The 14,337-nt window shown below is 37.6% G+C and overlaps 1 non-coding gene across 1 annotated transcript; it reads left to right on the plus strand.

Moving 5' to 3' along the window:
• Window positions 1–13,525: 13,525 nt before the first annotated feature.
• LOC115718222 (small nucleolar RNA R71) lies at window positions 13,526–13,633 on the plus strand. Its single transcript, XR_004011806.2, has one exon. It is a non-coding gene; the product is annotated as a small nucleolar RNA R71 (small nucleolar RNA).
• The last annotated feature ends 704 nt before the right edge of the window (window positions 13,634–14,337 follow it).

The following is a 14,337-nucleotide window of genomic DNA, read 5'->3' on the forward strand; positions in this document are numbered from 1 at the left end:
GTTGTTTGGCACTAATGAATGAAAGTTCTAAACTTTATTTACAAACTTGTACCGAAAAATTACAAACCATTCGAAAAAGTTATTTACATATATGGCCCGACCCGGGATGAACTCCATTTCTGGCCAGAAAACTGAAAGTGATGGAATATATTTCTTACTATGAAAGCACAAATACTAGATTTTGGTTAGGAGTGTGGTCCTCAGGTTTTCAAAGCTGTTTTTTGTTTTCAATCTATGAAAGGTATTTGAAGCCATTTACATGTATGGCCCGACCCGAGTTGAACTCGATTTCTGGCCAGAAAACTGAAAGTGAGGGAATATATTTCTCTCTTACCATGAAATCCCAAATAGTAGATTTTGATTAGTAGTGTGGTCCTTAGGTTTTCAAAGCTGTTTTTTGTTTTCAATCTATGAAAGGTATTTGAAGTCAAACAGTCTCAACATCAAGAACTGTAATCAAACAATATAAAAAGTCAAAGGGGGTATTACATCATATGACTAATATGATTAAAGAATTAAACAACTCAAGTCCAAGGAGCCTAACCTAGGCAATGGCCTTTTATAGTTACTTTATACGTAGTTATGCCTCTTTGGCTCTATTCTATGGGTAAAATGACAAGAAAGAGCACATAATCTCTCCATGAAAGATGTTATTACTAAACCTTCAAGGCTTCAACTCATTTTATTATGTACATATGAAGTGTGATAATATATGTATCATTGCCTATAGGCTAATTCAGCCAATACTTTATTTTTAAACTTGATAAATTTATCTTTTTTTTATTATTTTTTTTTATTTAAGCGTTTATATATTATTACAATCATGCATAATCTATAATCTGAGACTCGAACTCAAGATCTCCAACACACACGCACCTTCCTATGACCACTTGACCTAACCTCAAGTGGTTTGATAAATTTATCTTAAACTATGAGTTTTTTTTATATTTTTGTTGGCCCATATAGGTTAAGAAAGTCTTGTTATCTATGTAGTGTGATATAAGCCAAGATAATAATATGCTCTTTTGTAAAATGTACTTGTCCCTTTTACTAGTTTGTTTTTGTAGCTCTTCTTTGTATGCCCGAATTGGAACTGTGCGGATCACAGACGGTTTTTAAATTACTATGTCCGTCCTTATAGGTTTAGCTATATAACCATCCGCTCTAATAATCATTGATAATAGTGTGGGTATCAAGTAATAGGACATTAGAAAAAAATCATAGTTAGTGTAGCTGTTAATAGTAGCTATTTTCTAAAATCATTATAACAATTTAATTTAGTTTTGATAAAACCTAATTAAACAACATTCTAAATGATTTTCAAACTCAAACCACACATATACATGTTACAAATTTATTGGGGTCACAATTGTATATATAAAATGTGTGTTGGGTTATCAAATAAATAAGTCAAATTTATGTGATCTATTTTAAATAAAGTTTATGACTTAAGGACATGATTGTCATGATTTTAATATGTGGATACCATAAAGACATTTTCTAATTTGATGAGGGAACAAATTAAAAATAGTCAAAAAGGATTAATTTACTATTTTTTCAGTTATTAATAAACAGGTATTGATCCCCATTTTTTTTGTATAGCTTCACATATCTTATGTTTATTCTTGAATTCCCATCATCAAGAAATTCTTATTCCAGAGAGAAAATTTTGATGCAAAAATTGAAAGATCATACCATTTAAAATCAATTCTATGGACTCCGATACGCTTCCACAAGAAAATTTTGATGCAAAAATTGGAAGATCATACCATTTAAAATCAATTCTATGGACTCCGATACGCTTCCACTAATCTATTCTATTATTTGATTCTCATGAATTAATTAAGGCTAAATTAAGAATTTATAGTATTCCTAACATGTGATATCAAGATCATCCCTAAATTAATTTTTGAAAATTTATGGTATTATTGATCTTTCATAAAATTATATCTGCAGTTATACATATATATTTCTGTTTGAGTTTGAGATTAAATCAGTTAATGATTTATTCAACTTATGTCAATTAAAATAATACAAATTGGGTAAGAAGTGGTTTCTTACTATAATATAGAAGTGTCAATAATAGTATATTCTCCTCACGATTTTTTAGCACTTTGTCTTTTTCCTTACAAATGTTCTACTTAGTACTTCTCTTCTCATTTTTTTTTTGTCCTCTCCTAAACTTTTCATTCATATATGTATTATTTCTTTTTTTTTTTTCATTCAATTTGTATTATTTTGTTAACATTTTGTTGATAACTCTTAACTACACGTGGTTTCATTAAATCGGTTTTTGTGTGTAAAGTCTTTTTTTGGCAAGTTAGTTGCCAAAATATTTTTCTTTTATGGTAAGATTATTTTGCATTCATACCCGATTTTCTTACCTTGTTTATTCGGCTTTAGTTGCTCTTTTCTATGTTAGGAAAGATGGACTTTTCAGCTGGACTTTCCTTTGTTTGGAAACTTCTTGTAGGAGAAGCAATTCTCTTATGGAAAGTTAGTTTTTTAAGGAAACTTTGATTATTGCATTTTCCGTATTGAATTCGATTGTATCTTGATACAATCAGAATATATAATCTGTTTATGGCAGGAATCAAGACTTAATAGAGGATCAGACCCGATTATAGGAAGTTTCCTTTTTCTGGTCAGATTCTTTGCGTCGGCTTCCGAGATTCGATCTTTACTTGATTGTGTTTATCTTAGGAAAATTTTGTACAGCTGTAGATTCGATCTTGTGACTGTCTCTAGGGTTTCTATGTTCTATAAATAGAGCCTAGAGAGCAGCCATTTGAATTGACTCTTTCATTATTCATTTTTTGCATTTATCTTATTTGAGAGAAGAGTGTTTCTTTGTTATGTGAGAGCCTAGTTGTTTATCTAGGTTCTAGTATTTTATATATCTGTTCTTACTCTGTCGTAGAGTTTGTTAAGAACGACTTGACTGAACAACAGAGTGGTCTTCAGGAGAAGACTTGATAAAGCCTTACTTCGGGAGGAAGTAAGCACTTTGGTCTTCGGGAGAAGACTTGTTGAAGCCTTACTGCAGGAGGAAGTAAGCACTCACACTTCAAAGATGAAGGGAGTTCGGGCTTGAAGGTGTTCAGAAGTCAGATTCATAAAGTGCATTACAAAGGATTGTGGCAATCATTTAGAGGGAGTCTAAACTTGTTTAAGTCAATTGCCTTTGTAATTGTTGATACTTTATTAATTGATTTCATTCTCTGGGCGTGGCCCCGTGGACTAGGAGTGTTCGGGAGAACACTGATATCACGTACAAATCTCTTGTGTCAAGTTATTTAATTTTCTGCAAATATTTTTATATTCTGATTGTTCTGTTTTTTCGCTGCAAAACTAGTTTCTGCATTGACAGAATTACATTCTGCTTCTGCAGGCGTATACAGTTTTATATTTTCGTATATATTGACATTTGCAAAAACTCGGTTTTTCAATTGGATCCTTTTAATGTTTTCTTATGTTTTTGCAATATGTTTCCCTTTGCAGGAGGAACTTCTATTGTTCGCCCACCACTCCTCAATGATTCTAAGTATCCTTATTGGAAAGTTAGAATGAGGGCCTTCATCAAATCTCAAGATGAGAAAGCTTGCAGGATGGTTCTATCAGGTTGGTCTCCTCCAGTTGAGACAGATTCCTCAGGTAATTCTACAATAAAATCTGAACTAGAATGGTCTATTGAAGATGATAAACTTTCTGCCTACAATAGCAAAGCATTGCATGCTATATTTAATGCTGTAGGTGAAGGTTATATTAAACTTATATCATCTTGTGTATCTGCCAAGAAAGCTTGGGAGATCCTTCTGTTGGAAATAATTTTACCAGGATCTAGATTTACTACCAAGTATGTTTGATTAACATCCTAATATGAATTCTAAAACAATGAAAATAAACACATATGAGTTTAAGAAAACCTTACATTGGGTCCAACAAAATATAATGACTCATTCCATTCAGATCTCTAGCCCTTGATTCCTTTCTGTAGCAGAGCATTATCAAGATCTGAATCTTGGATCTCCTTCTTTGATGCTGATTATCCACAGTCTTACATACTATGATTGAGGTACCACTTGATGTGTGTGGGCACTACTCATTCACTCAAGGGAATTTCGAAATTTAGAGAGAAAAAAAGAGAGAGAGGGGCGTGTAGGCTTTTCTGAAAGAAACAAATGTGCAAAGTCATAAGTTTCCTGAAGCCAACACTTTCTATTTATAGAATGCCCTCTAGGTTTAGGTTAGAATTGTGTGGCATTAAAATAATGAAAAAATAAAATGGTAAACCTCTTGCATAGTGGGCGGCCCATATGTTGCTATATTTTTAAACACTACGCAAGTATACGCAATCAAGTAGTAAATCTCACACAGGTGAGGTCGATCCCACAGGGAATTGGATTAAGTACCACTAAATTATACTTATGATTCTATTCGGTAAATCAAAAGCAATTATGAATTAAAAGCAGTAAAATATGAAAGAAATTCAGAAAACTTAATAACACACTGTAAAGTTGAGCAAGATGAGGCAATAGGGAGGAGAATCCTGTTGTTGTTTACCCAAATTGTTAATGATTAATTACTATCCTATTCTTGGAGTGAATGACAGATTATGAAATAACCTAGCTCCTTTCAGATCTTCTAGATTCTAAATCACATGTTATCTAATTAATTCCTTAATTAAACTAACATGAAATCAGCATTAAGTAATAATCTACTCGTCACATAAGTCATGTAAATACTTTCGTTTCACATAGAACATCGATTATCTTAATTTTAGCATTCTCAATTCTCACTTTTCAGATTTTGAATTGAGATCATAGAGCATGCACAAGGTGATCAATCTTAAACATGAAATTAAACACGAACTAAGATAATTTCACACACAAGAATTGAGGAATGGTAATTAAACATTAACTAGGAAACATTAAACAACAATCATCATCCTCCCTAAATGGGAAATTTAGTTCAGAAATAAATCCATAACCATTCCTATGACAATATTCAACATAAATAAATTAAAGAGGAATAAAGAAAAGAACTGTTTGAGGATGAATTCTGGATCTTCACTTGAATCTCTATGCTCTTCCTGCCGCTCTCAGCTGTGTTTTAGGGTTCCAAATCGCTCTCCCTGACTTCCAATCGCAGTTTTCTATTTATACTTGAAATTTAGGGTTCGATGGACGAAAATACCCCCGGTCCGTACGGGATCTCGCCGCGGCCATGCTTCCTCTCGCCGCGGCGAGAATGTGCCAATTTCAGCCTCTCTCTGTTTCTCGTATCTCGCCGCGGCGAGACTCTTCATCGCCGCGGCCAGATATAGAAAAACTCAATTTTTGAGTTTTTCTTCGGCTCAGCACGTCTTTCAATGAATTTCTGCACCCGAGACCTCTTTTACTCCAAAGAACCTGAAAACATAGAAAACAAGCGTAATTCCGTCCCAACACAGCTAAAAATGCACATAAATTGGATCCAAAACATAGGCTAAAAATAGCCTAACAAACTCCCCCAAACTGACTCTTTACTCGTCCCCGAGTAAACTAAGACTAAACTAAAAAAAAACTGACAATGATAGCTGAACTTTCCAACAATTAAATTGTTACCACCACCTGCACAACTTTAATCCATCAATAACCAGAATTTCAACTTGCCAACTCTAAGAACTAAGTTGAATGTGCAGTTTACAAGTAAGTGATTCATACAAACATAAAGCATCGCAATTCCCATCAATATCACAACTGTTCTAACTTTCCAACATCCCACTAACACATGATCAATAAGTTTGAATGACATACCTCTCTCCACTAATGTTGACAAATTTCTACCTGGAATCAATAGGTCTTTTTCGGTTAAAATCACATGGCTTAGGTACATGGGTAGATGAGAAGTCATTTAGGCTATACTATACCATAAGCACTATTAACCAAGCAAGCCTAGACATTTATTTTGCTTTCTTTCCATATATCCCAAAAACAGAAATAAGAGATTGCAATTTTTTCTTGTGTGTGCACCTCATAATTTTCTTAACTTTTTTTTTTCAAGAAGACACATTTTTTTCTTTTTTTTTCATAGGCACACCACACAATATTCTTATTATTTTTTTTTCAATCTCTCATTCCTACACTTTATATTTTTTCACTTACAGCACTTATTCCCCCCCCAAACTTGCTTCAAGGCTCATGGCATAATAAAATATGTTCAGGGTGAAAAGAGTTTAGAATAACGAATTCAGCTCTGTGAAGTGGTGAAAAATTTTAAAACAGGCTAAGGCTCAACTTTGGGTATACTATGGATAAAACTTTTTTAAGGTAGGCTTGAAAGGCTCAATCGATCCAAAGAAAATTTGCCTAAATCACTTTCCAAACAAAAATCATCAAGGATTTCGCTTCAAGAGAGTATGTCAAACAAATTCTATTCCATGTTCAATCAATCATTCCACAATCCAAATAGAACACAAGTGATATGTGAGAATAGCAAATGTTTTAAATCTACATGAATCACTTCCTAGCACACATCCAATTAAATTCAAACAGTTGCAAGTCAAGCACACAGTTATGTTTCAATCCATTGCACAAGTGAATAACAACAATTCAATCCATTTTTCAATTTAGCTATCACGCAAGACTAAAAAAAACTAAACTAAAACAAATAAACGCGAAAAAAAAATAAATTAAGTTCCCCCCCCCAAACTAAAATGCACATTGTCCCCAATGTGTGAAAATAAACCAGGGTGAGAGAAACTTACCTGAGCCCCTTAAAAGGGGTTTGGCGGCGGTGGCTGGTCATAAGGGTTGAAACGGGGTGGCATGGGAAAATAGTTTGGATCATCCACACCGATGTTCATCCTCGTGACAAGGGTGTTCAATTGAGCCACCTGCTGCTCATCGAAGATACTCCTCTGGGCCATGTAATTTTGCATATGAATGTTCTGCTGAATCAGATAATTCAGCTGATTGTGAGTGTATTGCATGGCAGGGTCCAGAGGCCCGACAAGACGTGGTGGTTCGATGTCCTCACGTTCCTCTTCTTCTCTTGCCGGAGGACCTCCTTGAACTGGCGGTTGACCATGAGGATGAGGAGGTTTGAAGCGCAGAACAGTCGCCAAAGTAATAGGGCGCTGGGGCGGTACCTTTGTATCATATGAGTACTGTGGTACTCCATGTTTCTCACAGAGGTCAGTGATTATTCCAGCCAACCCCAGTCCTCCACCGGAAGATCCCTCAACCATAATGTCAAAGGTCGTTCGAACAATATCCCCCACATTCAAATTATACCCTTTCATAATACCGTAAACCCATTTAAGTCTGTCCATTTGAGCATCAGAAAAATGCTTGTTGGGGAGCATCCTTGCACTAACAAAGTAAAGCCAAGCCTTGGCCACTGGGTTAAGTTCACATCGGTACAATTGGTATGGTACTCCACTAAGCTCATGGAACCTAAGGCCAGGATACCCTAGAGTCTCAGCCATATCCACATAATTCGTACTTCTCTCATAGAATTGTTGTTTCAATTGTTGTTCTTCATAAGTGAAAGTTTGGAGATCATAAAGGGCATGAATAGCTTCTACGGTAGCAGGCACTCTAACCCCCCTAACTCTAACTTTGCCCTCTTCTCTTTCAGGCCAGTTGGCTAAAAATTCCAAAGCTAGAGTTTGATTACCACGCTCAGTGACATCGACGAACTTAGTCCACTGCCTCTGTAGGATTTGATCCCTAATAGATGCAAAAGCAGGGGGAATATTGGCAGTTTGGCTTAGGTTGACTATGTCTATCCCTCTATCTTCAATGAACGCCCTATCTTTTAATTTCAAAAACCGCTCTTGAGCCTCAATGTTGGTAAACCTAACTCTATCTAGATTAGGGCGTCCCCTAGATGGGTTGGATGATGAAGCTCCCTCTTCATTAACCCTTGACCGCTTTGGACCCATAACTCCCAAATTTTTTTCTAACTTTCAAGATTTTTCAAAATTTTGACAGCACTTCCCCTTAAAAATTGACTTCCCGGGATTAAAATCCCTTTCAATTTAACCCAATTCTATTCACACAATCAATTTCAACAATGTATATAGCAAAAATCCCAAATATCCACCAAATAATTCAAAACTATCCAACAAATTCACAAATTTTTCAATAAAAATTGGAATGGAAGTCTTAGAATCAATACCTCAATGAAAATCACTCTTTAGTCAACCTCCATTGATGAGAACCTTGAAGCTTTAGGGAAGAAGAAGATGAATAGTGTTTTTTTTTCTGAAATTTGGGTGAGGTTTAGGGATTTTGGAATGGATTTTTAGAGGAAAAGAGTGTTAGATGAGAGAAATAAGAGATTATGATGATTTGGGATGAAAGTTTATGGGTAATTTTGAGGAAAATTGGTTTGAATGGGATTAGATGAAGAAATTAGGGTGAAAAGAGGTGGTTTTCGGCTGGGAGAAGAAAGTGTTTGAATGAGGTGTGATTTTGAAATGTTAGGGTTTTTTAGGATTTAAAAAGGCAATCTGACCATTCTCGCCGCGGCGGTATGTAGCCTCGCCGCGGCGAGAATCCGTGAATTTGAAGATGTTTCTGTAGGTCCAATCTCGCCGCGGCGGTACGTCCCCTCGCCGCGGCGAGAAATCTCGAAATTAAGCTCCTTTCTGTAAAACAATTCTGGCCGCGGCCAGACATTTCATGGCCGCGGCCACTGACCAAAAACCAAATTTTTTTTTGTATTTTTATTTATTTTTTTGTTTTTTTGTTTTTTTTTTTTTCAGTAACGAAACAGAATGAACATCAAGAAAAATAACAGCAAACTTAAAAAGAGTTCAACTAAATCAAAAGAACACTTGGGTTGCCTCCCAATTAGCGCTAACTTTATCGTCGCTCAGCTAGACGTTGATCGAGATCTTTAAAGTGGCGCCAGAATCATGGCGGACTTGGTTTGATCAAATTGACCTCCCAAGTAGAGCTTTAATCGCTGTCCATTCACTTTGAAAGTATTAGGACTTTCACCTTTTAGTTCCACTGCTCCGTAGGGAAACACTTTGATCACCGTAAATGGCCCTGACCACCTTGATTTTAATTTACCAGGAAACAACTTTAGTCTTGAGTTAAAGAGTAGAACTTGTTGACCAGGTTGAAACTCTTTTCTGACTAGATTTCTGTCATGCCATCTCTTAGTTCTTTCCTTGTAAATCTTGGCGTTCTCATATGCTTCATTTCGAAATTCTTCCAACTCATCCAACTGTAGTAGTCTTTTCTGCCCAGCAGCTTTTAAGTCCATGTTCAGAGTTCTCATTGCCCAATACGCCTTGTGTTCTAGTTCCACCGGTAAATGACACGCCTTTCCAAACACCAACCGATATGGTGACATCCCGATTGGTGTTTTGAACGCTGTTCTATAAGCCCACAATGCGTCATCCAACTTTCTTGACCAATCTTTCCTTGATCTCTGCACCGTTTTCTCCAGAATCATCTTTATTTCTCGGTTAGAAATCTCAGCTTGGCCATTACTTTGCGGATGATAAGGTAGAATTTGATTACATGACGAACACCATATCTCGAGAGGAGTGCTTCGAACTGTTTGTTGCAAAAGTGACTCCCTTCATCGCTTATGATTGCTCGGGGAGTTCCAAACCGAGTGAATATGTTCTTTTGAAGGAACCGAAGGACTGTTTTACCATCATTAGCTGGTGTGGCTGCAGCTTCCACCCATTTTGACACATAATCCACAGCTAATAGGATGTATAAATTGCTAAACGATGAAGGAAAAGGACCCATAAAATCTATCCCCCATACATCAAACAATTCAACTTCCAAGATTCCTGTCAAAGGCATTTCGTTTCTCCTTGAGATGTTTCCTGTACGCTGACAACGATCACATGCCTTCACAAAAGTACTAGCGTCCTTGAAAAGTGTTGGCCAAAAGAATCCACTTTGCAACACCTTGGCAGCTGTTCTAGTTCCACTGAAGTGTCCCCCACATGGTAAAGCATGACAGTGATTAAGAATAGAATACATCTCCTCTTCAGGCACACACCTTCTTATTATCTGATCTGCACAAAGGCTTTGCAGAGGATTGGCTCTTCCCAATAATAATGTTTCACCTCAGAAAAGAACTTCTTCAGTTGTTGTCGAGATAGCTCAGGAGGAGTGATATTGGCAGCCAAGAAGTTAACATAATCAGCATACCATGGTACCATCAGACTTTCCCTCACACTAAAGAGTTGTTCATCGGGAAATTGTTCATTTATTTGTACCTCTTTTGCATTCTGACTTTCTTCCAGCTCTAGTCTTGACAAGTGATCTGCTACCAAGTTCTCAGTACCCTTCTTGTCTTTTATGTCTAGATCAAATTCTTGCAAAAGAAGAACCCATCGAATCAGTCGTGGTTTGGCATCCTTCTTAGTCATCAAGTACTTGATTGCTGAATGGTCTGTATACACTATCACTTTATTACCAATTAAGTAGGGTCGAAATTTGTCACATGCAAATACTATGGCCAGCATCTCTTTTTCTGTAGTAGCGTAGTTTAGTTGGGCATCATTCAAGGTTTTGCTTGCATAATAAATGGTTCTGAATACCTTGTCAACCCGTTGTCCCAAGACTGCTCCAATAGCATAATCACTTGCATCGCACATGATTTCAAAAGGTAATTCCCAAGTTTGGTGTAGTCACAATCGGTGCTGAGATTAACTTCTCCTTGAGAATTTGGAATGCTTCAAGACAATCTCTCCCAAATTCAAAAGGAACTCCACTAGCAAGAAGATTGGATAGCGGTTTGGCCACTTTGGAGAAATCTTTGATAAATCTTCTATAAAACCCGGCATGACCCAAAAAGCTTCGAACTCCCTTCACTGAAATTGGAGGAGGCAAGTTCTCAATTGTAGATACTTTGGCTCTGTCAACCTCAATACCTTCTTTTGAGATTTTATGTCCCAGCACTATTCCTTCTGTAACCATGAAATGGCACTTTTCCCAGTTCAGCACCAAATTAGAGTCTTCACATCTTGCTAAAACCAACTCCAAGTTACTCAGACATTGGTCAAACGATGAGCCAAACACTGAAAAATCATCCATGAACACCTCGATGCACTTTTCTATTAAATCAGAAAATATAGCCATCATACACCTCTGAAATGTTGCTGGAGCATTACATAGCCCAAATGGCATTCGTCGAAAAGCAAAAGTACCATATGGACATGTGAATGTTGTTTTCTCGATCCTCCGGTGCTATAGCTATTTGGTGATACCCTGAGTACCCATCAAGGAAACAATAGTACTCTTGTCCTGCCAACTTGTCTAACATCTGATCAATGAATGGGAGTGGAAAGTGATCTTTTCTTGTGGCCTTGTTGAGTTTTCGGTAGTCAATGCAAATTCTCCATCCCGTGACAGTTCTAGTTGGGATGAGTTCATTCTTCTCATTCTTCACCACCGTCATCCCTCCTTTCTTTGGAACAACTTGGACTGGGCTCACCCATTTACTGTCTGAAATAGGATACGCTACCCCTGCATCTAACCACTTCAAGACTTCTTTTCTGACAACCTCCTTCATTGGTGGATTTAATCTACGTTGTGCATCAATGGTTGGTTTCACTCCTTCCTCCATTAAGATTCTATGCATTACAGTTGAAGGGCTGATCCCTTTAATATCTGCTAAAGTCCATCCAATGGCTTTTGAATGCTTCCTTAAAACCCGTAATAGTTTATCTGTCTCTACAGAAGATAGGGAAGAAGCCACAATAACAGGAAGTGTCTTATTTTCACCCAAATATTCATACCTGAGATGCTCTGGTAGGACTTTCAACTCTAGTTGAGGAGGCTTTTCAGTAGATGGGGTAGGCTTTGTTGGTATGACTCCTAACTCTTCATAATATTTTCTATTCAGCGGTCCATAAGAATCGAGCCACATAGCATATTCAAAAGCTTCCTTACCATCTTGTTCTACCACCTCTTCTTGTACCAAGGTCAGATTAAGAGGATCTTCAGCATGTGTCTTTGTCTCCACCAACTGATCCACCACATCAATTGCAAAACAGTTGTCACTAGCTGTAGGATAGGTCATTGCTTTGAGTACATTAAATACAACTTCATCTCCTTGTACCCTTAGCTTTAACTCCCCTTTCTGAACATCAATGAGTGCTTTCCCTGTTGCCAAGAAAGGTCTCCCCAGAATGATAGGAACATTACTGTCTTCCTCCATATCCAGAACAATGAAATCCGCTGGAAAGATGAACTTGTCCACCTTTACTAACACATCCTCAATGACTCCTCTAGGGTGAGCTAGCGATCGATCTGCCAATTGAAGAGTTACAGTAGTTGGCTTTGCTTCACCTAGCTGCAATCTTTTGAACACTGACAAGGGCATTAAGTTAATACTGGCTCCCAAATCACATAGTGCATTTATCCCTTCAATTTTACCAATAGTACAAGGAATAGTGAAGCTCCCTGGATCTCTGAGTTTTGGAGGGAGTTTCTTCTGTAGAATAGCGCTACACTCTTCAGTTAGAGCCACTGTCTCATAGTCTTCCATCTTCCTCTTCTTTGACAAAATTTCCTTCATAAACTTCACATAACTTGGCATCTGCTCTAGAGCTTCAGCAAAAGGAATGTTAATGTGAAGTCTTTTGAAGACTTCTAGAAACTTGGTGAACTGCTTGTCTAAGCTTGACTTTCTCAGCCTCTGAGGATAGGGTATCTTTACATGATGATCAATACTAATCGGTGGAGACTGTTGTGGTGGTGCTGGGCTATCAGTAGCCTTCTCTGCTGTCGGTGTTGGTGTTGGCACTGGTTGAGCATTTATTTCTACATCTACCTCAACTGGTTGTGGTAACTCAGGCCCATTATACTTCTTACCGCTCCTCAGGGTAATTGCCTTGCAGTTTTCTTTAGGATTAACTTCAGTGGTGCTAGGCAAATTTCCTTGAGGGCGGGTTGCTACCTGAGTTGCTAGCTGGCCCATCTGAGTCTGCAGGTCTTTAATTGAAGATCTAGTTTCAGTCATGAATTGGAGCAGTAAATCTGTCTGCAAACTAGAACTTCCACCGCAGGATTATTGCTTTGATTAAACCTGTTGGTTCGATTTCTTTGTTGATAGAACCCACTATTTCTTCGGTTGTTATTCGGTTGAACCCATAATTGTTGTTGTTGTTGTTCTCGTGAAAAATTCCCAATGGCCTTAGCTTCATCCATTGGCAAATCATCCACATACGCTTGGCACTCCGAAAAGTGATGACTTCCTCCACATAACTCACAAACAATTTGGGCTTGCTTAGCTTGCCCCGCAATGATTTTAGTCAATGCCTCAACCCGAGCCGTTAACTTTGTGATGGCATCGACTTCTACACACCGGCTACTTTCTTGGATTGACTCCTTTCGGTTGGCCAATCTTTGGTTGTTTAGAGCCATCTCCTCCAATAGATCATATGCCTCATTAGCACTCTTTCTCATAAAAGCTCCGCCACTCGCTCGCATCTATTAGAGTTCTAGTATTACCAACCAACCCGTTGTAGAAGTTGTGAACCGTCATCCACTTCTCTATACCATGATGGGGACACCTCCCCGATCAGATCTTTAAACCTCTCCCAAGCCTCATGGAGAGATTCATTATCTTGTTGGCAGAAATTATTAATTTCTCCTCTTAGCTTTGCAGACTTCGCTGGAGGAAAGAACTTTGACAAGAATTTTGTTGCCAGATCATTCCATGTAGCAATAGAATTCGGTGGCAAAGAATTCAACCAACTCTTGGCTCGTTCTCTGAGAGAGAATGGAAACAACCTCAATCTAATGGCATCGTCGCTAACTCCATTAACTTTAAAAGTTTCACAAAGTTCCATGAAGTTAGAGAGATGCAAATTAGGATCTTCAGAAGGGAGACCACCAACCGAATCGAAGACTGCACCATTTGAAGGATGGCAGGTTTGATCTCGAAGTTGTTTGCATCCACTGCCGGTGGCCTAATACATGACTGCACTCCCGTCAGAGTAGGGAGAATGTAATCTCTCAAGCTTCGGCCATTAGCTTGATCTTCCACAGCGCCTCCATTATTACCATTATTACGCCCATTGTTCCCAACATTATTGTTCACATTGGCAGCCATGATTTCTGATGTTTCAGCAGTTGCTGAAACTCTTTCTTGCCTCTTGTTCTTTCGATTCTTCCTGCAGGTTTTCTCAATTTCAGGATCAACTGGTAATATGACTGATTGTCCTTGACGGCGCATGCACTTAGGATTCCTGAAATAAATAAAGAAAATATTGCAAGAAAAAGGTTAGAAAAATCAGCAAGAGAAAATATACCAAAGTAGAAGTTAGTATAATTTTATGTAATATTAATCTTTAAACAATTCCCC

The sequence above is a fragment of the Cannabis sativa genome, chromosome 5 (assembly GCF_029168945.1).
Source record: "Cannabis sativa cultivar Pink pepper isolate KNU-18-1 chromosome 5, ASM2916894v1, whole genome shotgun sequence".
NCBI lineage: Eukaryota > Viridiplantae > Streptophyta > Magnoliopsida > Rosales > Cannabaceae > Cannabis > Cannabis sativa.